Source organism: Osmerus eperlanus, chromosome 4 (assembly GCF_963692335.1).
Source record: "Osmerus eperlanus chromosome 4, fOsmEpe2.1, whole genome shotgun sequence".
NCBI lineage: Eukaryota > Metazoa > Chordata > Actinopteri > Osmeriformes > Osmeridae > Osmerus > Osmerus eperlanus.
The window spans coordinates 6,438,184-6,457,853 of record NC_085021.1 but is presented as its reverse complement, the minus strand read 5'-3'; the positions used below and the strand labels follow the sequence as shown (position 1 = coordinate 6,457,853).

General features: G+C 48.1%; 67 non-coding genes across 67 annotated transcripts; all 67 read right to left on the bottom strand.

Annotated features, from left to right (window-relative positions):
- Positions 1 to 49: 49 nt before the first annotated feature.
- Positions 50 to 124, bottom strand: trnat-ugu (transfer RNA threonine (anticodon UGU)). Its single transcript has one exon. It is a non-coding gene; the product is annotated as a tRNA-Thr (tRNA).
- A 73-nt stretch (positions 125 to 197) lies between these two features.
- Positions 198 to 270, bottom strand: trnak-cuu (transfer RNA lysine (anticodon CUU)). Its single transcript has one exon. It is a non-coding gene; the product is annotated as a tRNA-Lys (tRNA).
- A 290-nt stretch (positions 271 to 560) lies between these two features.
- On the bottom strand, positions 561 to 635 carry trnat-ugu (transfer RNA threonine (anticodon UGU)). Its single transcript has one exon. It is a non-coding gene; the product is annotated as a tRNA-Thr (tRNA).
- Positions 636 to 708: 73 nt separating this feature from the next.
- trnak-cuu (transfer RNA lysine (anticodon CUU)) lies at positions 709 to 781 on the bottom strand. The gene has a single exon. It is a non-coding gene; the product is annotated as a tRNA-Lys (tRNA).
- Positions 782 to 1,070: 289 nt separating this feature from the next.
- trnat-ugu (transfer RNA threonine (anticodon UGU)) lies at positions 1,071 to 1,145 on the bottom strand. The gene has a single exon. It is a non-coding gene; the product is annotated as a tRNA-Thr (tRNA).
- Positions 1,146 to 1,218: 73 nt separating this feature from the next.
- Positions 1,219 to 1,291, bottom strand: trnak-cuu (transfer RNA lysine (anticodon CUU)). Its single transcript has one exon. It is a non-coding gene; the product is annotated as a tRNA-Lys (tRNA).
- Positions 1,292 to 1,593: 302 nt separating this feature from the next.
- Positions 1,594 to 1,668, bottom strand: trnat-ugu (transfer RNA threonine (anticodon UGU)). Its single transcript has one exon. It is a non-coding gene; the product is annotated as a tRNA-Thr (tRNA).
- Positions 1,669 to 1,741: 73 nt separating this feature from the next.
- trnak-cuu (transfer RNA lysine (anticodon CUU)) lies at positions 1,742 to 1,814 on the bottom strand. Its single transcript has one exon. It is a non-coding gene; the product is annotated as a tRNA-Lys (tRNA).
- Positions 1,815 to 2,104: 290 nt separating this feature from the next.
- On the bottom strand, positions 2,105 to 2,179 carry trnat-ugu (transfer RNA threonine (anticodon UGU)). The gene has a single exon. It is a non-coding gene; the product is annotated as a tRNA-Thr (tRNA).
- Positions 2,180 to 2,252: 73 nt separating this feature from the next.
- On the bottom strand, positions 2,253 to 2,325 carry trnak-cuu (transfer RNA lysine (anticodon CUU)). The gene has a single exon. It is a non-coding gene; the product is annotated as a tRNA-Lys (tRNA).
- A 289-nt stretch (positions 2,326 to 2,614) lies between these two features.
- On the bottom strand, positions 2,615 to 2,689 carry trnat-ugu (transfer RNA threonine (anticodon UGU)). Its single transcript has one exon. It is a non-coding gene; the product is annotated as a tRNA-Thr (tRNA).
- Positions 2,690 to 2,762: 73 nt separating this feature from the next.
- On the bottom strand, positions 2,763 to 2,835 carry trnak-cuu (transfer RNA lysine (anticodon CUU)). The gene has a single exon. It is a non-coding gene; the product is annotated as a tRNA-Lys (tRNA).
- A 288-nt stretch (positions 2,836 to 3,123) lies between these two features.
- On the bottom strand, positions 3,124 to 3,198 carry trnat-ugu (transfer RNA threonine (anticodon UGU)). The gene has a single exon. It is a non-coding gene; the product is annotated as a tRNA-Thr (tRNA).
- A 73-nt stretch (positions 3,199 to 3,271) lies between these two features.
- Positions 3,272 to 3,344, bottom strand: trnak-cuu (transfer RNA lysine (anticodon CUU)). The gene has a single exon. It is a non-coding gene; the product is annotated as a tRNA-Lys (tRNA).
- A 289-nt stretch (positions 3,345 to 3,633) lies between these two features.
- trnat-ugu (transfer RNA threonine (anticodon UGU)) lies at positions 3,634 to 3,705 on the bottom strand. Its single transcript has one exon. It is a non-coding gene; the product is annotated as a tRNA-Thr (tRNA).
- Positions 3,706 to 3,781: 76 nt separating this feature from the next.
- On the bottom strand, positions 3,782 to 3,854 carry trnak-cuu (transfer RNA lysine (anticodon CUU)). The gene has a single exon. It is a non-coding gene; the product is annotated as a tRNA-Lys (tRNA).
- Positions 3,855 to 4,143: 289 nt separating this feature from the next.
- trnat-ugu (transfer RNA threonine (anticodon UGU)) lies at positions 4,144 to 4,215 on the bottom strand. The gene has a single exon. It is a non-coding gene; the product is annotated as a tRNA-Thr (tRNA).
- Positions 4,216 to 4,291: 76 nt separating this feature from the next.
- Positions 4,292 to 4,364, bottom strand: trnak-cuu (transfer RNA lysine (anticodon CUU)). Its single transcript has one exon. It is a non-coding gene; the product is annotated as a tRNA-Lys (tRNA).
- Positions 4,365 to 4,652: 288 nt separating this feature from the next.
- On the bottom strand, positions 4,653 to 4,727 carry trnat-ugu (transfer RNA threonine (anticodon UGU)). The gene has a single exon. It is a non-coding gene; the product is annotated as a tRNA-Thr (tRNA).
- Positions 4,728 to 5,066: 339 nt separating this feature from the next.
- Positions 5,067 to 5,138, bottom strand: trnat-ugu (transfer RNA threonine (anticodon UGU)). The gene has a single exon. It is a non-coding gene; the product is annotated as a tRNA-Thr (tRNA).
- Positions 5,139 to 5,214: 76 nt separating this feature from the next.
- On the bottom strand, positions 5,215 to 5,287 carry trnak-cuu (transfer RNA lysine (anticodon CUU)). The gene has a single exon. It is a non-coding gene; the product is annotated as a tRNA-Lys (tRNA).
- A 289-nt stretch (positions 5,288 to 5,576) lies between these two features.
- trnat-ugu (transfer RNA threonine (anticodon UGU)) lies at positions 5,577 to 5,651 on the bottom strand. Its single transcript has one exon. It is a non-coding gene; the product is annotated as a tRNA-Thr (tRNA).
- Positions 5,652 to 5,990: 339 nt separating this feature from the next.
- trnat-ugu (transfer RNA threonine (anticodon UGU)) lies at positions 5,991 to 6,065 on the bottom strand. The gene has a single exon. It is a non-coding gene; the product is annotated as a tRNA-Thr (tRNA).
- A 73-nt stretch (positions 6,066 to 6,138) lies between these two features.
- Positions 6,139 to 6,211, bottom strand: trnak-cuu (transfer RNA lysine (anticodon CUU)). The gene has a single exon. It is a non-coding gene; the product is annotated as a tRNA-Lys (tRNA).
- A 288-nt stretch (positions 6,212 to 6,499) lies between these two features.
- trnat-ugu (transfer RNA threonine (anticodon UGU)) lies at positions 6,500 to 6,574 on the bottom strand. Its single transcript has one exon. It is a non-coding gene; the product is annotated as a tRNA-Thr (tRNA).
- A 339-nt stretch (positions 6,575 to 6,913) lies between these two features.
- trnat-ugu (transfer RNA threonine (anticodon UGU)) lies at positions 6,914 to 6,988 on the bottom strand. The gene has a single exon. It is a non-coding gene; the product is annotated as a tRNA-Thr (tRNA).
- Positions 6,989 to 7,061: 73 nt separating this feature from the next.
- On the bottom strand, positions 7,062 to 7,134 carry trnak-cuu (transfer RNA lysine (anticodon CUU)). Its single transcript has one exon. It is a non-coding gene; the product is annotated as a tRNA-Lys (tRNA).
- A 289-nt stretch (positions 7,135 to 7,423) lies between these two features.
- trnat-ugu (transfer RNA threonine (anticodon UGU)) lies at positions 7,424 to 7,498 on the bottom strand. The gene has a single exon. It is a non-coding gene; the product is annotated as a tRNA-Thr (tRNA).
- A 339-nt stretch (positions 7,499 to 7,837) lies between these two features.
- On the bottom strand, positions 7,838 to 7,912 carry trnat-ugu (transfer RNA threonine (anticodon UGU)). The gene has a single exon. It is a non-coding gene; the product is annotated as a tRNA-Thr (tRNA).
- A 73-nt stretch (positions 7,913 to 7,985) lies between these two features.
- Positions 7,986 to 8,058, bottom strand: trnak-cuu (transfer RNA lysine (anticodon CUU)). The gene has a single exon. It is a non-coding gene; the product is annotated as a tRNA-Lys (tRNA).
- A 289-nt stretch (positions 8,059 to 8,347) lies between these two features.
- Positions 8,348 to 8,422, bottom strand: trnat-ugu (transfer RNA threonine (anticodon UGU)). Its single transcript has one exon. It is a non-coding gene; the product is annotated as a tRNA-Thr (tRNA).
- Positions 8,423 to 8,760: 338 nt separating this feature from the next.
- Positions 8,761 to 8,835, bottom strand: trnat-ugu (transfer RNA threonine (anticodon UGU)). The gene has a single exon. It is a non-coding gene; the product is annotated as a tRNA-Thr (tRNA).
- A 73-nt stretch (positions 8,836 to 8,908) lies between these two features.
- Positions 8,909 to 8,980, bottom strand: trnak-cuu (transfer RNA lysine (anticodon CUU)). The gene has a single exon. It is a non-coding gene; the product is annotated as a tRNA-Lys (tRNA).
- A 288-nt stretch (positions 8,981 to 9,268) lies between these two features.
- On the bottom strand, positions 9,269 to 9,343 carry trnat-ugu (transfer RNA threonine (anticodon UGU)). Its single transcript has one exon. It is a non-coding gene; the product is annotated as a tRNA-Thr (tRNA).
- Positions 9,344 to 9,416: 73 nt separating this feature from the next.
- Positions 9,417 to 9,489, bottom strand: trnak-cuu (transfer RNA lysine (anticodon CUU)). The gene has a single exon. It is a non-coding gene; the product is annotated as a tRNA-Lys (tRNA).
- A 289-nt stretch (positions 9,490 to 9,778) lies between these two features.
- On the bottom strand, positions 9,779 to 9,853 carry trnat-ugu (transfer RNA threonine (anticodon UGU)). The gene has a single exon. It is a non-coding gene; the product is annotated as a tRNA-Thr (tRNA).
- Positions 9,854 to 10,339: 486 nt separating this feature from the next.
- Positions 10,340 to 10,412, bottom strand: trnak-cuu (transfer RNA lysine (anticodon CUU)). Its single transcript has one exon. It is a non-coding gene; the product is annotated as a tRNA-Lys (tRNA).
- A 301-nt stretch (positions 10,413 to 10,713) lies between these two features.
- trnat-ugu (transfer RNA threonine (anticodon UGU)) lies at positions 10,714 to 10,788 on the bottom strand. Its single transcript has one exon. It is a non-coding gene; the product is annotated as a tRNA-Thr (tRNA).
- Positions 10,789 to 10,861: 73 nt separating this feature from the next.
- trnak-cuu (transfer RNA lysine (anticodon CUU)) lies at positions 10,862 to 10,934 on the bottom strand. The gene has a single exon. It is a non-coding gene; the product is annotated as a tRNA-Lys (tRNA).
- Positions 10,935 to 11,236: 302 nt separating this feature from the next.
- On the bottom strand, positions 11,237 to 11,311 carry trnat-ugu (transfer RNA threonine (anticodon UGU)). Its single transcript has one exon. It is a non-coding gene; the product is annotated as a tRNA-Thr (tRNA).
- A 72-nt stretch (positions 11,312 to 11,383) lies between these two features.
- trnak-cuu (transfer RNA lysine (anticodon CUU)) lies at positions 11,384 to 11,456 on the bottom strand. Its single transcript has one exon. It is a non-coding gene; the product is annotated as a tRNA-Lys (tRNA).
- A 451-nt stretch (positions 11,457 to 11,907) lies between these two features.
- On the bottom strand, positions 11,908 to 11,980 carry trnak-cuu (transfer RNA lysine (anticodon CUU)). Its single transcript has one exon. It is a non-coding gene; the product is annotated as a tRNA-Lys (tRNA).
- A 303-nt stretch (positions 11,981 to 12,283) lies between these two features.
- On the bottom strand, positions 12,284 to 12,358 carry trnat-ugu (transfer RNA threonine (anticodon UGU)). The gene has a single exon. It is a non-coding gene; the product is annotated as a tRNA-Thr (tRNA).
- Positions 12,359 to 12,431: 73 nt separating this feature from the next.
- Positions 12,432 to 12,504, bottom strand: trnak-cuu (transfer RNA lysine (anticodon CUU)). The gene has a single exon. It is a non-coding gene; the product is annotated as a tRNA-Lys (tRNA).
- A 288-nt stretch (positions 12,505 to 12,792) lies between these two features.
- On the bottom strand, positions 12,793 to 12,867 carry trnat-ugu (transfer RNA threonine (anticodon UGU)). Its single transcript has one exon. It is a non-coding gene; the product is annotated as a tRNA-Thr (tRNA).
- A 73-nt stretch (positions 12,868 to 12,940) lies between these two features.
- trnak-cuu (transfer RNA lysine (anticodon CUU)) lies at positions 12,941 to 13,013 on the bottom strand. Its single transcript has one exon. It is a non-coding gene; the product is annotated as a tRNA-Lys (tRNA).
- Positions 13,014 to 13,450: 437 nt separating this feature from the next.
- Positions 13,451 to 13,523, bottom strand: trnak-cuu (transfer RNA lysine (anticodon CUU)). The gene has a single exon. It is a non-coding gene; the product is annotated as a tRNA-Lys (tRNA).
- A 301-nt stretch (positions 13,524 to 13,824) lies between these two features.
- Positions 13,825 to 13,899, bottom strand: trnat-ugu (transfer RNA threonine (anticodon UGU)). The gene has a single exon. It is a non-coding gene; the product is annotated as a tRNA-Thr (tRNA).
- A 73-nt stretch (positions 13,900 to 13,972) lies between these two features.
- On the bottom strand, positions 13,973 to 14,045 carry trnak-cuu (transfer RNA lysine (anticodon CUU)). The gene has a single exon. It is a non-coding gene; the product is annotated as a tRNA-Lys (tRNA).
- Positions 14,046 to 14,347: 302 nt separating this feature from the next.
- Positions 14,348 to 14,422, bottom strand: trnat-ugu (transfer RNA threonine (anticodon UGU)). Its single transcript has one exon. It is a non-coding gene; the product is annotated as a tRNA-Thr (tRNA).
- A 72-nt stretch (positions 14,423 to 14,494) lies between these two features.
- Positions 14,495 to 14,567, bottom strand: trnak-cuu (transfer RNA lysine (anticodon CUU)). The gene has a single exon. It is a non-coding gene; the product is annotated as a tRNA-Lys (tRNA).
- Positions 14,568 to 15,018: 451 nt separating this feature from the next.
- On the bottom strand, positions 15,019 to 15,091 carry trnak-cuu (transfer RNA lysine (anticodon CUU)). Its single transcript has one exon. It is a non-coding gene; the product is annotated as a tRNA-Lys (tRNA).
- Positions 15,092 to 15,394: 303 nt separating this feature from the next.
- Positions 15,395 to 15,469, bottom strand: trnat-ugu (transfer RNA threonine (anticodon UGU)). The gene has a single exon. It is a non-coding gene; the product is annotated as a tRNA-Thr (tRNA).
- A 73-nt stretch (positions 15,470 to 15,542) lies between these two features.
- Positions 15,543 to 15,615, bottom strand: trnak-cuu (transfer RNA lysine (anticodon CUU)). The gene has a single exon. It is a non-coding gene; the product is annotated as a tRNA-Lys (tRNA).
- A 289-nt stretch (positions 15,616 to 15,904) lies between these two features.
- On the bottom strand, positions 15,905 to 15,979 carry trnat-ugu (transfer RNA threonine (anticodon UGU)). The gene has a single exon. It is a non-coding gene; the product is annotated as a tRNA-Thr (tRNA).
- A 73-nt stretch (positions 15,980 to 16,052) lies between these two features.
- Positions 16,053 to 16,125, bottom strand: trnak-cuu (transfer RNA lysine (anticodon CUU)). Its single transcript has one exon. It is a non-coding gene; the product is annotated as a tRNA-Lys (tRNA).
- Positions 16,126 to 16,428: 303 nt separating this feature from the next.
- trnaa-ugc (transfer RNA alanine (anticodon UGC)) lies at positions 16,429 to 16,503 on the bottom strand. The gene has a single exon. It is a non-coding gene; the product is annotated as a tRNA-Ala (tRNA).
- Positions 16,504 to 16,576: 73 nt separating this feature from the next.
- trnak-cuu (transfer RNA lysine (anticodon CUU)) lies at positions 16,577 to 16,649 on the bottom strand. The gene has a single exon. It is a non-coding gene; the product is annotated as a tRNA-Lys (tRNA).
- A 289-nt stretch (positions 16,650 to 16,938) lies between these two features.
- trnat-ugu (transfer RNA threonine (anticodon UGU)) lies at positions 16,939 to 17,013 on the bottom strand. The gene has a single exon. It is a non-coding gene; the product is annotated as a tRNA-Thr (tRNA).
- A 73-nt stretch (positions 17,014 to 17,086) lies between these two features.
- Positions 17,087 to 17,159, bottom strand: trnak-cuu (transfer RNA lysine (anticodon CUU)). Its single transcript has one exon. It is a non-coding gene; the product is annotated as a tRNA-Lys (tRNA).
- A 437-nt stretch (positions 17,160 to 17,596) lies between these two features.
- On the bottom strand, positions 17,597 to 17,669 carry trnak-cuu (transfer RNA lysine (anticodon CUU)). Its single transcript has one exon. It is a non-coding gene; the product is annotated as a tRNA-Lys (tRNA).
- A 301-nt stretch (positions 17,670 to 17,970) lies between these two features.
- trnat-ugu (transfer RNA threonine (anticodon UGU)) lies at positions 17,971 to 18,045 on the bottom strand. The gene has a single exon. It is a non-coding gene; the product is annotated as a tRNA-Thr (tRNA).
- A 73-nt stretch (positions 18,046 to 18,118) lies between these two features.
- Positions 18,119 to 18,191, bottom strand: trnak-cuu (transfer RNA lysine (anticodon CUU)). Its single transcript has one exon. It is a non-coding gene; the product is annotated as a tRNA-Lys (tRNA).
- A 302-nt stretch (positions 18,192 to 18,493) lies between these two features.
- Positions 18,494 to 18,568, bottom strand: trnat-ugu (transfer RNA threonine (anticodon UGU)). The gene has a single exon. It is a non-coding gene; the product is annotated as a tRNA-Thr (tRNA).
- Positions 18,569 to 18,640: 72 nt separating this feature from the next.
- trnak-cuu (transfer RNA lysine (anticodon CUU)) lies at positions 18,641 to 18,713 on the bottom strand. Its single transcript has one exon. It is a non-coding gene; the product is annotated as a tRNA-Lys (tRNA).
- Positions 18,714 to 19,164: 451 nt separating this feature from the next.
- trnak-cuu (transfer RNA lysine (anticodon CUU)) lies at positions 19,165 to 19,237 on the bottom strand. The gene has a single exon. It is a non-coding gene; the product is annotated as a tRNA-Lys (tRNA).
- A 303-nt stretch (positions 19,238 to 19,540) lies between these two features.
- trnat-ugu (transfer RNA threonine (anticodon UGU)) lies at positions 19,541 to 19,615 on the bottom strand. The gene has a single exon. It is a non-coding gene; the product is annotated as a tRNA-Thr (tRNA).
- Positions 19,616 to 19,670: the final 55 nt, after the last annotated feature.

The following is a 19,670-nucleotide window of genomic DNA, read 5'->3' as shown; positions in this document are numbered from 1 at the left end:
AACATTGATGAAAGTTAAAAATGGGACAGTTTTATAAACAAACACAGGGAGGTGCTGCTGGGAGTTGAACCCAGGATCTCCTGTTTACAAGACAGGCGCTTTCAACCAGCTAAGCCACAGCACCTCTGGATCTGCAATAGTTGATTCAACTACTTGAAGCCTCTCAGAGTGACGGATAGGCCTCCATAATGTAAAAACCCCCAACGTGGGGCTCGAACCCACGACCCTGAGATTAAGAGTCTCATGCTCTACCGACTGAGTTAGCCGGGCTTACTGCTACGTAACCAGAGGCATTCTCGTCGGGGACCTTTGTGACCGTCATCGTTTCAAACGCTTGGCCTGTGTCCAGAAGGCTGACATTTTGTCCAGATACAGTTTCAAATTCGCTGGGTGTATAGTCTACAAACAAAGAGTGCCATGCTCCAACGCCTGAGCTATCCAGGCTTTAGCATGTTGCTTCCAGAGGCATTCTCGTCTGGGACCTTTGTGACGCTATACGTTTGAATCCACAACATTGGTGAAAGTTAAAAATGTGCCAGTTGTATGAAACAAACACAGTGAGGTGCTGCTGGGAGTTGAACCCAGGATCTCCTGTTTACAAGACAGGCGCTTAAAACCAGCTAAGCCACAGCACCTCTGGATCTGCAATAGTTGATTCAACTACTTGAAGCCTCTCAGAGTGACAGATAGGCCTCCATAATGTAAACACACCCAACGTGGGGCTCGAACCCACGACCCTGAGATTAAGAGTCTCATGCTCTACCGACTGAGCTAGCCGGGCTTACTGCTACGCAACCAGAGGCATTCTCGTCGGGGACCTTTGTGACCGTCATCGTTTCAAACGCTTGGCCTGTGTCCAGAAGGCTGACCATTTTGTCCAGATACAGTTTCAAATTCGCTGGGTGTATAGTCTACAAATAAAGAGTTGCATGCTCCAAAGCCTGAGCTATCCAGGCTTAGCATGTTGCTTCCAGAGGCATTCTCGTCTGGGACCTTTGTGACGCTATACGTTTGAATCCACAACATTGATGAAAGTTAAAAATGGGACAGTTTTATAAACAAACACAGGGAGGTGCTGCTGGGAGTTGAACCCAGGATCTCCTGTTTACAAGACAGGCGCTTTCAACCAGCTAAGCCACAGCACCTCTGGATCTGCAATAGTTGATTCAACTACTTGAAGCCTCTCAGAGTGACGGATAGGCCTCCATAATGTAAACACGCCCAACGTGGGGCTCGAACCCACAACCCTGAGATTAAGAGTCTCATGCTCTACCGACTGAGCTAGCCGGGCTTACTGCTACGCAACCAGAGGCATTCTCGTCGGGGACCTTTGTGACCGTCATCGTTTCAAACGCTTGGCCTGTGTCCAGAAGGCTGACATTTTGTCCAGATACAGTTTCAAATGAATGTTTCAAATTTGCTGGGTGTATAGTCTACAAACAAAGAGTGCCATGCTCCAACGCCTGAGCTATCCAGGCTTTAGCATGTTGCTTCCAGAGGCATTCTCGTCTGGGACCTTTGTGACGCTATACGTTTGAATCCACAACATTGATGAAAGTTAAAAATGGGCCAGTTTTATAAACAAACACAGGGAGGTGCTGCTGGGAGTTGAACCCAGGATCTCCTGTTTACAAGACAGGCGCTTTCAACCAGCTAAGCCACAGCACCTCTGGATCTGCAATAGTTGATTCAACTACTTGAAGCCTCTCAGAGTGACGGATAGGCCTCCATAATGTAAACACCCCCGACGTGGGGCTCGAACCCACGACCCTGAGATTAAGAGTCTCGTGCTCTACCGACTGAGCTAGCCGGGCTTACTGCTACGCAACCAGAGGCATTCTCGTCGGGGACCTTTGTGACCGTCATCGTTTCAAACGCTTGGCCTGTGTCCAGAAGGCTGACATTTTGTCCAGATACAGTTTCAGATTCGCTGGGTGTATAGTCTACAAACAAAGAGTGCCATGCTCCAACGCCTGAGCTATCCAGGCTTTAGCATGTTGCTTCCAGAGGCATTCTCGTCTGGGACCTTTGTGACGCTATACGTTTGAATCCACAACATTGGTGAAAGTTAAAATTGTGCCAGTTGTATGAAACAAACACAGTGAGGTGCTGCTGGGAGTTGAACCCAGGATCTCCTGTTTACAAGACAGGCGCTTTCGACCAGCTAAGCCACAGCACCTCTGGATCTGCAATAGTTGATTCAACTACTTGAAGCCTCTCAGAGTGACGGATAGGCCTCCATAATGCAAACACACCCAACGTGGGGCTCGAACCCACGACCCTGAGATTAAGAGTCTCATGCTCTACCGACTGAGCTAGCCGGGCTTACTGCTACGCAACCAGAGGCATTCTCGTCGGGGACCTTTGTGACCGTCATCGTTTCAAACGCTTGGCCTGTGTCCAGAAGGCTGACCATTTTGTCCAGATACAGTTTCAAATTCGCTGGGTGTATAGTCTACAAATAAAGAGTTGCATGCTCCAAAGCCTGAGCTATCCAGGCTTAGCATGTTGCTTCCAGAGGCATTCTCGTCTGGGACCTTTGTGACGCTATACGTTTGAATCCACAACATTGATGAAAGTTAAAAATGGGACAGTTTTATAAACAAACACAGGGAGGTGCTGCTGGGAGTTGAACCCAGGATCTCCTGTTTACAAGACAGGCGCTTTCAACCAGCTAAGCCACAGCACCTCTGGATCTGCAATAGTTGATTCAACTACTTGAAGCCTCTCAGAGTGACGGATAGGCCTCCATAATGTAAACACGCCCAACGTGGGGCTCGAACCCACGACCCTGAGATTAAGAGTCTCATGCTCTACCGACTGAGCTAGCCGGGCTTACTGCTACGCAACCAGTGGCATTCTCGTCGGGGACCTTTGTGACCGTCATCGTTTCAAACGCTTGGCCTGTGTCCAGAAGGCTGACATTTTGTCCAGATACAGTTTCAGATTCGCTGGGTGTATAGTCTACAAACAAAGAGTGCCATGCTCCAAAGCCTGAGCTATCCAGGCTTAGCATGTTGCTTCCAGAGGCATTCTCGTCTGGGACCTTTGTGACGCTATACGTTTGAATCCACAACATTGATGAAAGTTAAAAATGGGACAGTTTTATAAACAAACACAGGGAGGTGCTGCTGGGAGTTGAACCCAGGATCTCCTGTTTACAAGACAGGCGCTTTCAACCAGCTAAGCCACAGCACCTCTGGATCTGCAATAGTTGATTCAACTACTTGAAGCCTCTCAGAGTGACGGATAGGCCTCCATAATGTAAACACGCCCAACGTGGGGCTCGAACCCACGACCCTGAGATTAAGAGTCTCATGCTCTACCGACTGAGCTAGCCGGGCTTACTGCTACGCAACCAGAGGCATTCTCGTCGGGGACCTTTGTGACCGTCATCGTTTCAAACGCTTGGCCTGTGTCCAGAAGGCTGACATTTTGTCCAGATACAGTTTCAAATTCGCTGGGTGTATAGTCTACAAACAAAGAGTTGCATGCTCCAAAGCCTGAGCTATCCAGGCTTAGCATGTTGCTTCCAGAGGCATTCTCGTCGGGGACCTTTGTGACGGTATACGTTTGAATCCACAACATTGGTGAAGGTAAAAAATGTGCCAGTTTTATAAAACAAACACAGGGAGGTCATGCTGGGAGTTGAACCCAGGATCTCCTGTTTACAAGACAGGCGCTTTCAACCAGCTAAGCCACAGCACCTCTGGATCTGCAATAGTTGATTCAACTACTTGAAGCCTCTCAGAGTGACGGATAGGCCTCCATAATGTAAACACGCCCAACGTGGGGCTCGAACCCACGACCCTGAGATTAAGAGTCTCATGCTCTACCGACTGAGCTAGCCGGGCTTACTGCTACGCAACCAGAGGCATTCTCGTCGGGGACCTTTGTGACCGTCATCGTTTCAAACGCTTGGCCTGTGTCCAGAAGGCTGACATTTTGTCCAGATACAGTTTCAAATTCGCTGGGTGTATAGTCTACAAACAAAGAGTTGCATGCTCCAAAGCCTGAGCTATCCAGGCTTAGCATGTTGCTTCCAGAGGCATTCTCGTCGGGGACCTTTGTGACGGTATACGTTTGAATCCACAACATTGGTGAAGGTAAAAAATGTGCCAGTTTTATAAAACAAACACAGGGAGGTCATGCTGGGAGTTGAACCCAGGATCTCCTGTTTACAAGACAGGCGCTTTCAACCAGCTAAGCCACAGCACCTCTGGATCTCCAATAGTTGATTCAACTACTTGAAGCCTCTCAGACTGACGGATAGGCCTCCATAATGTAAACACGCCCAAAGTGGGGCTCTAACCCACGACCCTGAGATTAAGAGTCTCATGCTCTACCGACTGAGCTATCCAGGCTTACTGCTACGCAACCAGAGGCATTCTCGTCGGTGACCTTTGTGACCGTCATCGTTTCAAACGCTTGGCCTGTGTCCAGAAGGCTGACATTTTGTCCAGATACAGTTTCAAATTCGCTGGGTGTATAGTCTACAAACAAAGAGTTGCATGCTCCAAAGCCTGAGCTATCCAGGCTTAGCATGTTGCTTCCAGAGGCATTCTCGTCGGGGACCTTTGTGACGCTATACGTTTGAATCCACAACATTGGTGAAAGTTAAAAATGGGCCAGTTTTATAAACAAACACAGGGAGGTGCTGCTGGGAGTTGAACCCAGGATCTCTTGTTTACAAGACAGGCGCTTTCAACCAGCTAAGCCACAGCACCTCTGGATCTCCAATAGTTGATTCAACTACTTGAAGCCTCTCAGAGTGGGCTTACAGCTACGCAACCAGAGGCATTCTCGTCGGGGACCTTTGTGACCGTCATCGTTTCAAACGCTTGGCCTGTGTCCAGAAGGCTGACATTTTGTCCAGATACAGTTTCAAATTCGCTGGGTGTATAGTCTACAAACAAAGAGTTGCATGCTCCAAAGCCTGAGCTATCCAGGCTTAGCATGTTGCTTCCAGAGGCATTCTCGTCGGGGACCTTTGTGACGGTATACGTTTGAATCCACAACATTGGTGAAGGTAAAAAATGTGCCAGTTTTATAAAACAAACACAGGGAGGTCATGCTGGGAGTTGAACCCAGGATCTCCTGTTTACAAGACAGGCGCTTTCAACCAGCTAAGCCACAGCACCTCTGGATCTCCAATAGTTGATTCAACTACTTGAAGCCTCTCAGACTGACGGATAGGCCTCCATAATGTAAACACGCCCAAAGTGGGGCTCTAACCCACGACCCTGAGATTAAGAGTCTCATGCTCTACCGACTGAGCTATCCAGGCTTACTGCTACGCAACCAGAGGCATTCTCGTCGGGGACCTTTGTGACCGTCATGGTTTCAAACGCTTGGCCTGTGTCCAGAAGGCTGACATTTTGTCCAGATACAGTTTCAAATTCGCTGGGTGTATAGTCTACAAACAAAGAGTTGCATGCTCCAAAGCCTGAGCTATCCAGGCTTAGCATGTTGCTTCCAGAGGCATTCTCGTCTGGGACCTTTGCGACGCTATACGTTTGAATCCACAACATTGGTGAAAGTAAAAAATGGGCCAGTTTTATAAAACAAACACAGGGAGGTGCTGTTGGGAGTTGAACCCAGGATCTCCTGTTTACAAGACAGGCGCTTTCAACCAGCTAAGCCACAGCACCTCTGGATCTGCAATAGTTGATTCAACTACTTAAAGCCTCTCAGAGTGGGCTTACTGCTACGCAATCAGAGGCATTCTCGTCGGTGACCTTTGTGACCGTCATCGTTTCAAACGCTTGGCCTGTGTCCAGAAGGCTGACATTTTGTCCAGATACAGTTTCAAATTCGCTGGGTGTATAGTCTACAAACAAAGAGTTGCATGCTCCAAAGCCTGAGCTATCCAGGCTTAGCATGTTGCTTCCAGAGGCATTCTCGTCTGGGACCTTTGTGACGCTATACGTTTGAATCCACAACATTGGTGAAAGTTAAAAATGGGCCAGTTTTATAAAACAAACACAGGGAGGTGCTGCTGGGAGTTGAACCCAGGATCTCCTGTTTACAAGACAGGCGCTTTCAACCAGCTAAGCCACAGCACCTCTGCATCTGCAATAGTTGATTCAACTACTTGAAGCCTCTCAGAGTGACGGATAGGCCTCCATAATGTAAACACGCCCAACGTGGGGCTCGAACCCACGACCCTGAGATTAAGAGTCTCATGCTCTACCGACTGAGCTAGCCGGGCTTACTGCTACGCAACCAGAGGCATTCTCGTCGGGGACCTTTGTGACCGTCATCGTTTCAAACGCTTGGCCTGTGTCCAGAAGGCTGACATTTTGTCCAGATACAGTTTCAAATTCGCTGGGTGTATAGTCTACAAACAAAGAGTTGCATGCTCCAAAGCCTAAGCTATCCAGGCTTAGCATGTTGCTTCCAGAGGCATTCTCGTCTGGGACCTTTGTGACGCTATACGTTTGAATCCACAACATTGGTGAAAGTTAAAAATGGGCCAGTTTTATAAACAAACACAGGGAGGTGCTGCTGGGAGTTGAACCCAGGATCTCCTGTTTACAAGACAGGTGCTTTCAACCAGCTAAGCCACAGCACCTCTGGATCTACAATAGTTGATTCAACTACTTGAAGCCTCTCAGAGTGGGCTTACTGCTACGCAATCAGAGGCATTCTCGTCGGTGACCTTTGTGACCGTCATCGTTTCAAACGCTTGGCCTGTGTCCAGAAGGCTGACATTTTGTCCAGATACAGTTTCAAATTCGCTGGGTGTATAGTCTACAAACAAAGAGTTGCATGCTCCAAAGCCTGAGCTATCCAGGCTTAGCATGTTGCTTCCAGAGGCATTCTCATCTGGGACCTTTGTGACGCTATACGTTTAAATCCACAACATTGGTGAAAGTTAAAAATGGGCCAGTTTTATAAAACAAACACAGGGAGGTGCTGCTGGGAGTTGAACCCAGGATCTCCTGTTTACAAGACAGGCGCTTTCAACCAGCTAAGCCACAGCACCTCTGGATCTGCAATAGTTGATTCAACTACTTGAAGCCTCTCAGAGTGACGGATAGGCCTCCATAATGTAAACACGCCCAACGTGGGGCTCGAACCCACTACCCTGAGATTAAGAGTCTCATGCTCTACCGACTGAGCTAGCCGGGCTTACTGCTACGCAACCAGAGGCATTCTCGTCGGGGACCTTTGTGACCGTCATCGTTTCAAACGCTTGGCCTGTGTCCAGAAGGCTGACATTTTGTCCAGATACAGTTTCAAATTCGCTGGGTGTATAGTCTACAAACAAAGAGTTGCATGCTCCAAAGCCTAAGCTATCCAGGCTTAGCATGTTGCTTCCAGAGGCATTCTCGTCTGGGACCTTTGTGACGCTATACGTTTGAATCCACAACATTGGTGAAAGTTAAAAATGGGCAAGTTTTATAAAACAAACACAGGGAGGTGCTGCTGGGAGTTGAACCCAGGACCTCCTGTTTACATGACAGGCGCTTTCAACCAGCTAAGCCACAGCACCTCTGGATCTGCAATAGTTGATTCAACTACTTGAAGCCTCTCAGAGTGGGCTTACTGCTACGCAATCAGAGGCATTCTCGTCGGTGACCTTTGTGACCGTCATCGTTTCAAACGCTTGGCCTGTGTCCAGAAGGCTGACATTTTGTCCAGATACAGTTTCAAATTCGCTGGGTGTATAGTCTACAAACAAAGAGTTGCATGCTCCAAAGCCTGAGCTATCCAGGCTTAGCATGTTGCTTCCAGAGGCATTCTCGTCTGGGACCTTTGTGACGCTATACGTTTGAATCCACAACATTGGTGAAAGTTAAAAATGGGCCAGTTTTATAAAACAAACACAGGGAGGTGCTGCTGGGAGTTGAACCCAGGATCTCCTGTTTACAAGACAGGCGCTTTCAACCAGCTAAGCCACAGCACCTCTGGATCTGCAATAGTTGATTCAACTACTTGAAGCCTCTCAGAGTGACGGATAGGCCTCCATAATGTAAACACGCCCAACGTGGGGCTCGAACCCACGACCCTGAGATTAAGAGTCTCATGCTCTACCGACTGAGCTAGCCGGGCTTACTGCTACGCAACCAGAGGCATTCTCGTCGGGGACCTTTGTGACCGTCATCGTTTCAAACGCTTGGCCTGTGTCCAGAAGGCTGACATTTTGTCCAGATACAGTTTCAAATTCGCTGGGTGTATAGTCTACAAACAAAGAGTGGCATGCTCCAACGCCTGAGCTATCCAGGCTTAGCATGTTGCTTCCAGAGGCATTCTCGTCGGGGACCTTTGTGACGGTATACGTTTGAATCCACAACATTGGTGAAAGTAAAAAATGTGCCAGTTTTATAAAACAAACACAGGGAGGTGCTGCTGGGAGTTGAACCCAGGATCTCTTGTTTACAAGACAGGTGCTTTCAACCAGCTAAGCCACAGCACCTCTGGATCTACAATAGTTGATTCAACTACTTGAAGCCTCTCAGAGTGGGCTTACTGCTACGCAATCAGAGGCATTCTCGTCGGTGACCTTTGTGACCGTCATCGTTTCAAACGCTTGGCCTGTGTCCAGAAGGCTGACATTTTGTCCAGATACAGTTTCAAATTCGCTGGGTGTATAGTCTACAAACAAAGAGTTGCATGCTCCAAAGCCTAAGCTATCCAGGCTTAGCATGTTGCTTCCAGAGGCATTCTCGTCTGGGACCTTTGTGACGCTATACGTTTGAATCCACAACATTGGTGAAAGTTAAAAATGGGCCAGTTTTATAAACAAACACAGGGAGGTGCTGCTGGGAGTTGAATCCAGGATCTCCTGTTTACAAGACAGGCGCTTTCAACCAGCTAAGCCACAGCACCTCTGTATCTGCAATAGTTGATTCAACTACTTGAAGCCTCTCAGAGTGACGGATAGGCCTCCATAATGTAAACACGCCCATGTGGGGCTCGAACCCACGACCCTGAGATTAAGAGTCTCATGCTCTACCGACTGAGCTAGCCGGGCTTACTGCTACGCAACCAGAGGCATTCTCGTCGGGGACCTTTGTGACCGTCATCGTTTCAAACGCTTGGCCTGTTTCCAGAAGGCTGACATTTTGTCCAGATACAGTTTCAAATTCGCTGGGTGTATAGTCTACAAACAAAGAGTGGCATGCTCCAACGCCTGAGCTATCCAGGCTTAGCATGTTGCTTCCAGAGGCATTCTCGTCTGGGACCTTTGTGACGCTATACGTTTGAATCCACAACATTGGTGAAAGTTAAAAATGGGCCAGTTTTATAAACAAACACAGGGAGGTGCTGCTGGGATTTGAACCCAGGATCTCCTGTTTACAAGACAGGCGCTTTCAACCAGCTAAGCCACAGCACCTCTGTATCTGCAATAGTTGATTCAACTACTTGAAGCCTCTCAGAGTGACGGATAGGCCTCCATAATGTAAACACGCCCAACGTGGGGCTCGAACCCACGACCCTGAGATTAAGAGTCTCATGCTCTACCGACTGAGCTAGCCGGGCTTCCTGCTACGCAACCAGAGGCATTCTCGTCGGGGACCTTTGTGACCGTCATCGTTTCAAACGCTTGGCCTGTGTCCAGAAGGCTGACATTTTGTCCAGATACAGTTTCAAATTCGCTGGGTGTATAGTCTACAAACAAAGAGTGGCATGCTCCAACGCCTGAGCTATCCAGGCTTAGCATGTTGCTTCCAGAGGCATTCTCGTCGGGGACCTTTGTGACGGTATACGTTTGAATCCACAACATTGGTGAAAGTAAAAAATGTGCCAGTTTTATAAAACAAACATAGGGAGGTGCTGCTGGGAGTTGAACCCAGGATCTCTTGTTTACAAGACAGGTGCTTTCAACCAGCTAAGCCACAGCACCTCTGGATCTACAATAGTTGATTCAACTACTTGAAGCCTCTCAGAGTGGGCTTACTGCTACGCAATCAGAGGCATTCTCGTCGGTGACCTTTGTGACCGTCATCGTTTCAAACGCTTGGCCTGTGTCCAGAAGGCTGACATTTTGTCCAGATACAGTTTCAAATTCGCTGGGTGTATAGTCTACAAACAAAGAGTTGCATGCTCCAAAGCCTAAGCTATCCAGGCTTAGCATGTTGCTTCCAGAGGCATTCTCGTCTGGGACCTTTGTGACGCTATACGTTTGAATCCACAACATTGGTGAAAGTTAAAAATGGGCCAGTTTTATAAACAAACACAGGGAGGTGCTGCTGGGAGTTGAACCCAGGATCTGTTGTTTACAAGACAGGTGCTTTCAACCAGCTAAGCCACAGCACCTCTGGATCTGCAATAGTTGATTCAAGTACTTGAAGCCTCTCAGAGTGACGGATAGGCCTCCATAATGTAAACACGCCCAACGTGGGGCTCGTTCCCACGACCCTGAGATTAAGAGTCTCATTCTCTACCGACTGAGCTAGCCGGGCTTACTGCTATGCAACCAGAGGCATTCTCGTCGGGGACCTTTGTGACCGTCATCTTTCAAACGCTTGGCCTGTGTCCAGAAGGCTGACATTTTGTCCAGATACAGTTTCAAATGAATGTTTCAAATTTACTGGGTGTATAGTCTACAAACAAAGAGTGGCATGCTCCAACGCCTGAGCTATCCAGGCTTAGCATGTTGCTTCCAGAGGCATTCTCGTCGGGGACCTTTGTGACGGTATACGTTTGAATCCACAACATTGGTGAAAGTTAAAAATGTGCCAGTTTTATAAAACAAACACAGGGAGGTGCTGCTGGGAGTTGAACCCAGGATCTCTTGTTTACAAGACAGGCGCTTTCAACCAGCTAAGCCACAGCACCTCTGGAGCTGCAATAGTTGATTCAACTACTTGAAGCCTCTCAGAGTGATGGATAGGCCTCCATAATGTAAACACGCCCAGCGTGGGGCTCGAACCCACGACCCTGAGATTAAGAGTCTCATGCTCTACCGACTGAGCTAGCCGGGCTTACTGCTACGCAACCAGAGGCATTCTCGTCGGGGACCTTTGTGACCGTCATCGTTTCAAACGCTTGGCCTGTGTCCAGAAGGCTGACATTTTGTCCAGATACAGTTTCAAATGAATGTTTCAAATTTGCTGGGTGTATAGTCTACAAACAAAGAGTTGCATGCTCCAAAGCCTGAGCTATCCAGGCTTAGCATGTTGCTTCCAGAGGAATTCTCGTCGGGGACCTTTGTGACGGTATACGTTTGAATCCACAACATTGGTGAAAGTTAAAAATGTGCCAGTTTTATAAAACAAATACAGGGAGGTGCTGCTGGGAGTTGAACCCAGGATTTCCTGTTTACAAGACAGGCGCTTTCAACCAGCTAAGCCACGGCACCTCTGGATTGAAATAGTTGATTCAACTACTTGAAGCCTCTCAGAGTGACGGATAGGCCTCCATAATGTAAACACGCCCAACATGGGGCTCGAACCCACGACCCTGAGATTAAGAGTCTCATGCTCTACCGACTGAGCTAGCCGGGCTTACTGTTATGCAACCAGAGGCATTCTCGTCGGGGACCTTTGTGACCGTCATCGTTTCAAACGCTTGGCCTGTGTCCAGAAGGCTGACATTTTGTCCAGATACAGTTTCAAATGAATGTTTAAAATTTGCTGGGTGTATAGTCTACAAACAAAGAGTGCCATGCTCCAACGCCTGAGCTATCCAGGCTTTAGCATGTTGCTTCCAGAGGCATTCTCGTCTGGGACCTTTGTGACGCTATACGTTTGAATCCACAACATTGGTGACAGTAAAAAATGTGCCAGTTGTATAAAACAAACACAGGGAGGTGCTGCTGGGAGTTGAACCCAGTATCTCCTGTTTACGAGACAGGCACTTTCAAACAGCTAAGCCAAAGCACCTCTGGATCTGCAATAGTTGATTCAACTACTTGAAGCCTCTCAGAGTGACGGATAGGCCTCCATAATGTAAACACGCCCAACGTGGGGCTCGAACCCACGACCCTGAGATTAAGAGTCTCATGCTCTACCGACTGAGCTAGCCGGGCTTACTGCTACGCAACCAGAGGCATTCTCGTCGGGGACCTTTGTGACCGTCATTGTTTCAAACGCTTGGCCTGTGTCCAGAAGGCTGACATTTTGTCCAGATACAGTTTCAAATGAATGTTTCAAATTTGCTGGGTGTATAGTCTACAAACAAAGAGTGCCATGCTCCAACGCCTGAGCTATCCAGGCTTTAGCATGTTGCTTCCAGAGGCATTCTCGTCTGGGACCTTTGTGACGCTATACGTTTGAATCCACAACATTGGTGAAAGTTAAAAATGTGCCAGTTGTATGAAACAAACACAGTGAGGTGCTGCTGGGAGTTGAACCCAGGATCTCCTGTTTACAAGACAGGCGCTTTCAACCAGCTAAGCCACAGCACCTCTGGATCTGCAATAGTTGATTCAACTACTTGAAGCCTCTCAGAGTGACGGATAGGCCTCCATAATGCAAACACACCCAACGTGGGGCTCGAACCCACGACCCTGAGATTAAGAGTCTCATGCTCTACCGACTGAGCTAGCCGGGCTTACTGCTACGCAACTAGAGGCATTCTCGTCGGGGACCTTTGTGACCGTCATCGTTTCAAACGCTTGGCCTGTGTCCAGAAGGCTGACATTTTGTCCAGATACAGTTTCAAATTCGCTGGGTGTATAGTCTACAAACAAAGAGTGGCATGCTCCAAAGCCTGAGCTATCCAGGCTCAGCATGTTGCTTCCAGAGGCATTCTCGTCTGGGACCTTTGTGACGCTATACGTTTGAATCCACAACATTGATGAAAGTTAAAAATGGGCCAGTTTTATAAACAAACACAGGGAGGTGCTGCTGGGAGTTGAACCCAGGATCTCCTGTTTACAAGACAGGCGCTTTCAACCAGCTAAGCCACAGCACCTCTGGATCTGCAATAGTTGATTCAACTACTTGAAGCCTCTCAGAGTGACGGATAGGCCTCCATAATGTAAACACGCCCAACGTGGGGCTCGAACCCACGACCCTGAGATTAAGAGTCTCATGCTCTACCGACTGAGCTAGCCGGGCTTCCTGCTACGCAACCAGAGGCATTCTCGTCGGGGACCTTTGTGACCGTCATCGTTTCAAACGCTTGGCCTGTGTCCAGAAGGCTGACATTTTGTCCAGATACAGTTTCAAATTCGCTGGGTGTATAGTCTACAAACAAAGAGTGGCATGCTCCAACGCCTGAGCTATCCAGGCTTAGCATGTTGCTTCCAGAGGCATTCTCGTCGGGGACCTTTGTGACGGTATACGTTTGAATCCACAACATTGGTGAAAGTAAAAAATGTGCCAGTTTTATAAAACAAACACAGGGAGGTGCTGCTGGGAGTTGAACCCAGGATCTGTTGTTTACAAGACAGGTGCTTTCAACCAGCTAAGCCACAGCACCTCTGGATCTGCAATAGTTGATTCAAGTACTTGAAGCCTCTCAGAGTGACGGATAGGCCTCCATAATGTAAACACGCCCAACGTGGGGCTCGTTCCCACGACCCTGAGATTAAGAGTCTCATTCTCTACCGACTGAGCTAGCCGGGCTTACTGCTATGCAACCAGAGGCATTCTCGTCGGGGACCTTTGTGACCGTCATCTTTCAAACGCTTGGCCTGTGTCCAGAAGGCTGACATTTTGTCCAGATACAGTTTCAAATGAATGTTTCAAATTTACTGGGTGTATAGTCTACAAACAAAGAGTGGCATGCTCCAACGCCTGAGCTATCCAGGCTTAGCATGTTGCTTCCAGAGGCATTCTCGTCGGGGACCTTTGTGACGGTATACGTTTGAATCCACAACATTGGTGAAAGTTAAAAATGTGCCAGTTTTATAAAACAAACACAGGGAGGTGCTGCTGGGAGTTGAACCCAGGATCTCTTGTTTACAAGACAGGCGCTTTCAACCAGCTAAGCCACAGCACCTCTGGAGCTGCAATAGTTGATTCAACTACTTGAAGCCTCTCAGAGTGATGGATAGGCCTCCATAATGTAAACACGCCCAGCGTGGGGCTCGAACCCACGACCCTGAGATTAAGAGTCTCATGCTCTACCGACTGAGCTAGCCGGGCTTACTGCTACGCAACCAGAGGCATTCTCGTCGGGGACCTTTGTGACCGTCATCGTTTCAAACGCTTGGCCTGTGTCCAGAAGGCTGACATTTTGTCCAGATACAGTTTCAAATGAATGTTTCAAATTTGCTGGGTGTATAGTCTACAAACAAAGAGTTGCATGCTCCAAAGCCTGAGCTATCCAGGCTTAGCATGTTGCTTCCAGAGGAATTCTCGTCGGGGACCTTTGTGACGGTATACGTTTGAATCCACAACATTGGTGAAAGTTAAAAATGTGCCAGTTTTATAAAACAAATACAGGGAGGTGCTGCTGGGAGTTGAACCCAGGATTTCCTGTTTACAAGACAGGCGCTTTCAACCAGCTAAGCCACGGCACCTCTGGATTGAAATAGTTGATTCAACTACTTGAAGCCTCTCAGAGTGACGGATAGGCCTCCATAATGTAAACACGCCCAACATGGGGCTCGAACCCACGACCCTGAGATTAAGAGTCTCATGCTCTACCGACTGAGCTAGCCGGGCTTACTGTTATGCAACCAGAGGCATTCTCGTCGGGGACCTTTGTGACCGTCATCGTTTCAAACGCTTGGCCTGTGTCCAGAAGGCTGACATTTTGTCCAGATACAGTTTCAAATGAATGTTTAAAATTTGCTGGGTGTATAGTCTACAAACAAAGAGTGCCATGCTCCAACGCCTGAGCTATCCAGGCTTTAGCATGTTGCTTCCAGAGGCATTCTCGTCTGGGACCTTTGTGACGCTATACGTTTGAATCCACAACATTGGTGACAGTAAAAAATGTGCCAGTTGTATAAAACAAACACAGGGATGTGCTGCTGGGAGTTGAACCCAGTATCTCCTGTTTACGAGACAGGCACTTTCAAACAGCTAAGCCAAAGCACCTCTGGATCTGCAATAGTTGATTCAACTACTTGAAGCCTCTCAGAGTGACGGATAGGCCTCCATAATGTAAACACGCCCAACGTGGGGCTCGAACCCACGACCCTGAGATTAAGAGTCTCATGCTCTACCGACTGAGCTAGCCGGGCTTACTGCTACGCAACCAGAGGCATTCTCGTCGGGGACCTTTGTGACCGTCATTGTTTCAAACGCTTGGCCTGTGTCCAGAAGGCTGACATTTTGTCCAGATACAGTTTCAAATGAATGTTTCAAATTTGCTGGGTGTATAGTCTACAAACAAAGAGTGCCATGCTCCAACGCCTGAGCTATCCAGGCTTTAGCATGTTGCTTCCAGAGGCATTCTCGTCTGGGACCTTTGTGACGCTATACGTTTGAATCCACAACATTGGTGAAAGTTAAAAATGTGCCAGTTGTATGAAACAAACACAGTGAGGTGCTGCTGGGAGTTGAACCCAGGATCTCCTGTTTACAAGACAGGCGCTTTCAACCAGCTAAGCCACAGCACCTCTGGATCTGCAATAGTTGATTCAACTACTTGAAGCCTCTCAGAGTGACGGATAGGCCTCCATAATGCAAACACACCCAACGTGGGGCTCGAACCCACGACCCTGAGATTAAGAGTCTCATGCTCTACCGACTGAGCTAGCCGGGCTTACTGCTACGCAACCAGAGGCATTCTCGTCGGGGACCTTTGTGACCGTCATCGTTTCAAACGCTTGGCCTGTGTCCAGAAGGCTGACCATTTTGTCCAGATACAGTTTCAAATTCGCTGGGTGTATAGTCTACAAATAAAGAGTTGCATGCTCCAAAGCCTGAGCTATCCAGGCTTAGCATGTTGCTTCCAGAGGCATTCTCGTCTGGGACCTTTGTGACGCTATACGTTTGAATCCACAACATTGATGAAAGTAAAAAATGGGACAGTTTTATAAACAAACACAGGGAGGTGCTGCTGGGAGTTGAACCCAGGATCTCCTGTTTACAAGACAGGCGCTTTCAACCAGCTAAGCCACAGCACCTCTGGATCTGCAATAGTTGATTCAACTACTTGAAGCCTCTCAGAGTGACGGATAGGCCTCCATAATGTAAACACGCCCAACGTGGGGCTCGAACCCACAACCCTGAGATTAAGAGTCTCATGCTCTACCGACTGAGCTAGCCGGGCTTACTGCTACGCAACCAGAGGCATTCTCGTCGGGGACCTTTGTGACCATCATTGTTTCAAACGCTTGGCCTGTGTCCAGAAGGCTGACATTTTGTCCAGATACAGTTTCAAATGAATGTTTCAAATTTGCTGGGTGTATAGTCTACAAACAAAGAGTGCCATGCTCCAACGCCTGAGCTATCCAGGCTTTAGCATGTTGCTTCCAGAGGCATTCTCGTCTGGGACCTTTGTGACGCTATACGTTTGAATCCACAACATTGGTGAAAGTTAAAAATGTGCCAGTTGTATGAAACAAACACAGTGAGGTGCTGCTGGGAGTTGAACCCAGGATCTCCTGTTTGCAAGACAGGCGCTTTCAACCAGCTAAGCCACAGCACCTCTGGATCTGCAATAGTTGATTCAACTACTTGAAGCCTCTCAGAGTGACGGATAGGCCTCCATAATGCAAACACACCCAACGTGGGACTCGAACCCACGACCCTGAGATTAAGAGTCTCATGCTCTACCGACTGAGCTAGCCGGGCTTACTGCTACGCAACCAGAAGCATTCTCGTCGGGGACCTTTGTGACCGTCATCGTTTCAAACGCTTGGCCTGTGTCCAGAAGGCTGACCATTTTGTCCAGATACAGTTTCAAATTCGCTGGGTGTATAGTCTACAAATAAAGAGTTGCATGCTCCAAAGCCTGAGCTATCCAGGCTTAGCATGTTGCTTCCAGAGGCATTCTCGTCTGGGACCTTTGTGACGCTATACGTTTGAATCCACAACATTGATGAAAGTAAAAAATGGGACAGTTTTATAAACAAACACAGGGAGGTGCTGCTGGGAGTTGAACCCAGGATCTCCTGTTTACAAGACAGGCGCTTTCAACCAGCTAAGCCACAGCACCTCTGGATCTGCAATAGTTGATTCAACTACTTGAAGCCTCTCAGAGTGACGGATAGGCCTCCATAATGTAAACACGCCCAACGTGGGGCTCGAACCCACGACCCTGAGATTAAGAGTCTCATGCTCTACCGACTGAGCTAGCCGGGCTTACTGCCACGCAACCAGAGGCATTCTCGTCGGGGACCTTTGTGACCGTCATCGTTTCAAACGCTTGGCCTGTGTCCAGAAGGCTGACATTTTGTCCAGATACAGTTTCAGATTCGCTGGGTGTATAGTCTACAAACAAAGAGTGGCATGCTCCAACGCCTGAGCTATCCAGGCTTAGCATGTTGCTTCCAGAGGCATTCTCGTCGGGGACCTTTGTGACGGTATACGTTTGAATCCACAACATTGGTGAAAGTAAAAAATGTGCCAGTTTTATAAAACAAACACAGGGAGGTGCTGCTGGGAGTTGAACCCAGGATCTGTTGTTTACAAGACAGGTGCTTTCAACCAGCTAAGCCACAGCACCTCTGGATCTGCAATAGTTGATTCAAGTACTTGAAGCCTCTCAGAGTGACGGATAGGCCTCCATAATGTAAACACGCCCAACGTGGGGCTCGTTCCCACGACCCTGAGATTAAGAGTCTCATTCTCTACCGACTGAGCTAGCCGGGCTTACTGCTATGCAACCAGAGGCATTCTCGTCGGGGACCTTTGTGACCGTCATCTTTCAAACGCTTGGCCTGTGTCCAGAAGGCTGACATTTTGTCCAGATACAGTTTCAAATGAATGTTTCAAATTTACTGGGTGTATAGTCTACAAACAAAGAGTGGCATGCTCCAACGCCTGAGCTATCCAGGCTTAGCATGTTGCTTCCAGAGGCATTCTCGTCGGGGACCTTTGTGACGGTATACGTTTGAATCCACAACATTGGTGAAAGTTAAAAATGTGCCAGTTTTATAAAACAAACACAGGGAGGTGCTGCTGGGAGTTGAACCCAGGATCTCTTGTTTACAAGACAGGCGCTTTCAACCAGCTAAGCCACAGCACCTCTGGAGCTGCAATAGTTGATTCAACTACTTGAAGCCTCTCAGAGTGATGGATAGGCCTCCATAATGTAAACACGCCCAGCGTGGGGCTCGAACCCACGACCCTGAGATTAAGAGTCTCATGCTCTACCGACTGAGCTAGCCGGGCTTACTGCTACGCAACCAGAGGCATTCTCGTCGGGGACCTTTGTGACCGTCATCGTTTCAAACGCTTGGCCTGTGTCCAGAAGGCTGACATTTTGTCCAGATACAGTTTCAAATGAATGTTTCAAATTTGCTGGGTGTATAGTCTACAAACAAAGAGTTGCATGCTCCAAAGCCTGAGCTATCCAGGCTTAGCATGTTGCTTCCAGAGGAATTCTCGTCGGGGACCTTTGTGACGGTATACGTTTGAATCCACAACATTGGTGAAAGTTAAAAATGTGCCAGTTTTATAAAACAAATACAGGGAGGTGCTGCTGGGAGTTGAACCCAGGATTTCCTGTTTACAAGACAGGCGCTTTCAACCAGCTAAGCCACGGCACCTCTGGATTGAAATAGTTGATTCAACTACTTGAAGCCTCTCAGAGTGACGGATAGGCCTCCATAATGTAAACACGCCCAACATGGGGCTCGAACCCACGACCCTGAGATTAAGAGTCTCATGCTCTACCGACTGAGCTAGCCGGGCTTACTGTTATGCAACCAGAGGCATTCTCGTCGGGGACCTTTGTGACCGTCATCGTTTCAAACGCTTGGCCTGTGTCCAGAAGGCTGACATTTTGTCCAGATACAGTTTCAAATGAATGTTTAAAATTTGCTGGGTGTATAGTCTACAAACAAAGAGTGCCATGCTCCAACGCCTGAGCTATCCAGGCTTTAGCATGTTGCTTCCAGAGGCATTCTCGTCTGGGACCTTTGTGACGCTATACGTTTGAATCCACAACATTGGTGACAGTAAAAAATGTGCCAGTTGTATAAAACAAACACAGGGATGTGCTGCTGGGAGTTGAACCCAGTATCTCCTGTTTACGAGACAGGCACTTTCAAACAGCTAAGCCAAAGCACCTCTGGATCTGCAATAGTTGATTCAACTACTTGAAGCCTCTCAGAGTGACGGATAGGCCTCCATAATGTAAACACGCCCAACGTGGGGCTCGAACCCACGACCCTGAGATTAAGAGTCTCATGCTCTACCGACTGAGCTAGCCGGGCTTACTGCTACGCAACCAGAGGCATTCTCGTCGGGGACCTTTGTGACCGTCATTGTTTCAAACGCTTGGCCTGTGTCCAGAAGGCTGACATTTTGTCCAGATACAGTTTCAAATGAATGTTTCAAATTTGCTGGGTGTATAGTCTACAAACAAAGAGTGCCATGCTCCAACGCCTGAGCTATCCAGGCTTTAGCATGTTGCTTCCAGAGGCATTCTCGTCTGGGACCTTTGTGACGCTATACGTTTGAATCCACAACATTGGTGAAAGTTAAAAATGTGCCAGTTGTATGAAACAAACACAGTGAGGTGCTGCTGGGAGTTGAACCCAGGATCTCCTGTTTACAAGACAGGCGCTTTCAACCAGCTAAGCCACAGCACCTCTGGATCTGCAATAGTTGATTCAACTACTTGAAGCCTCTCAGAGTGACGGATAG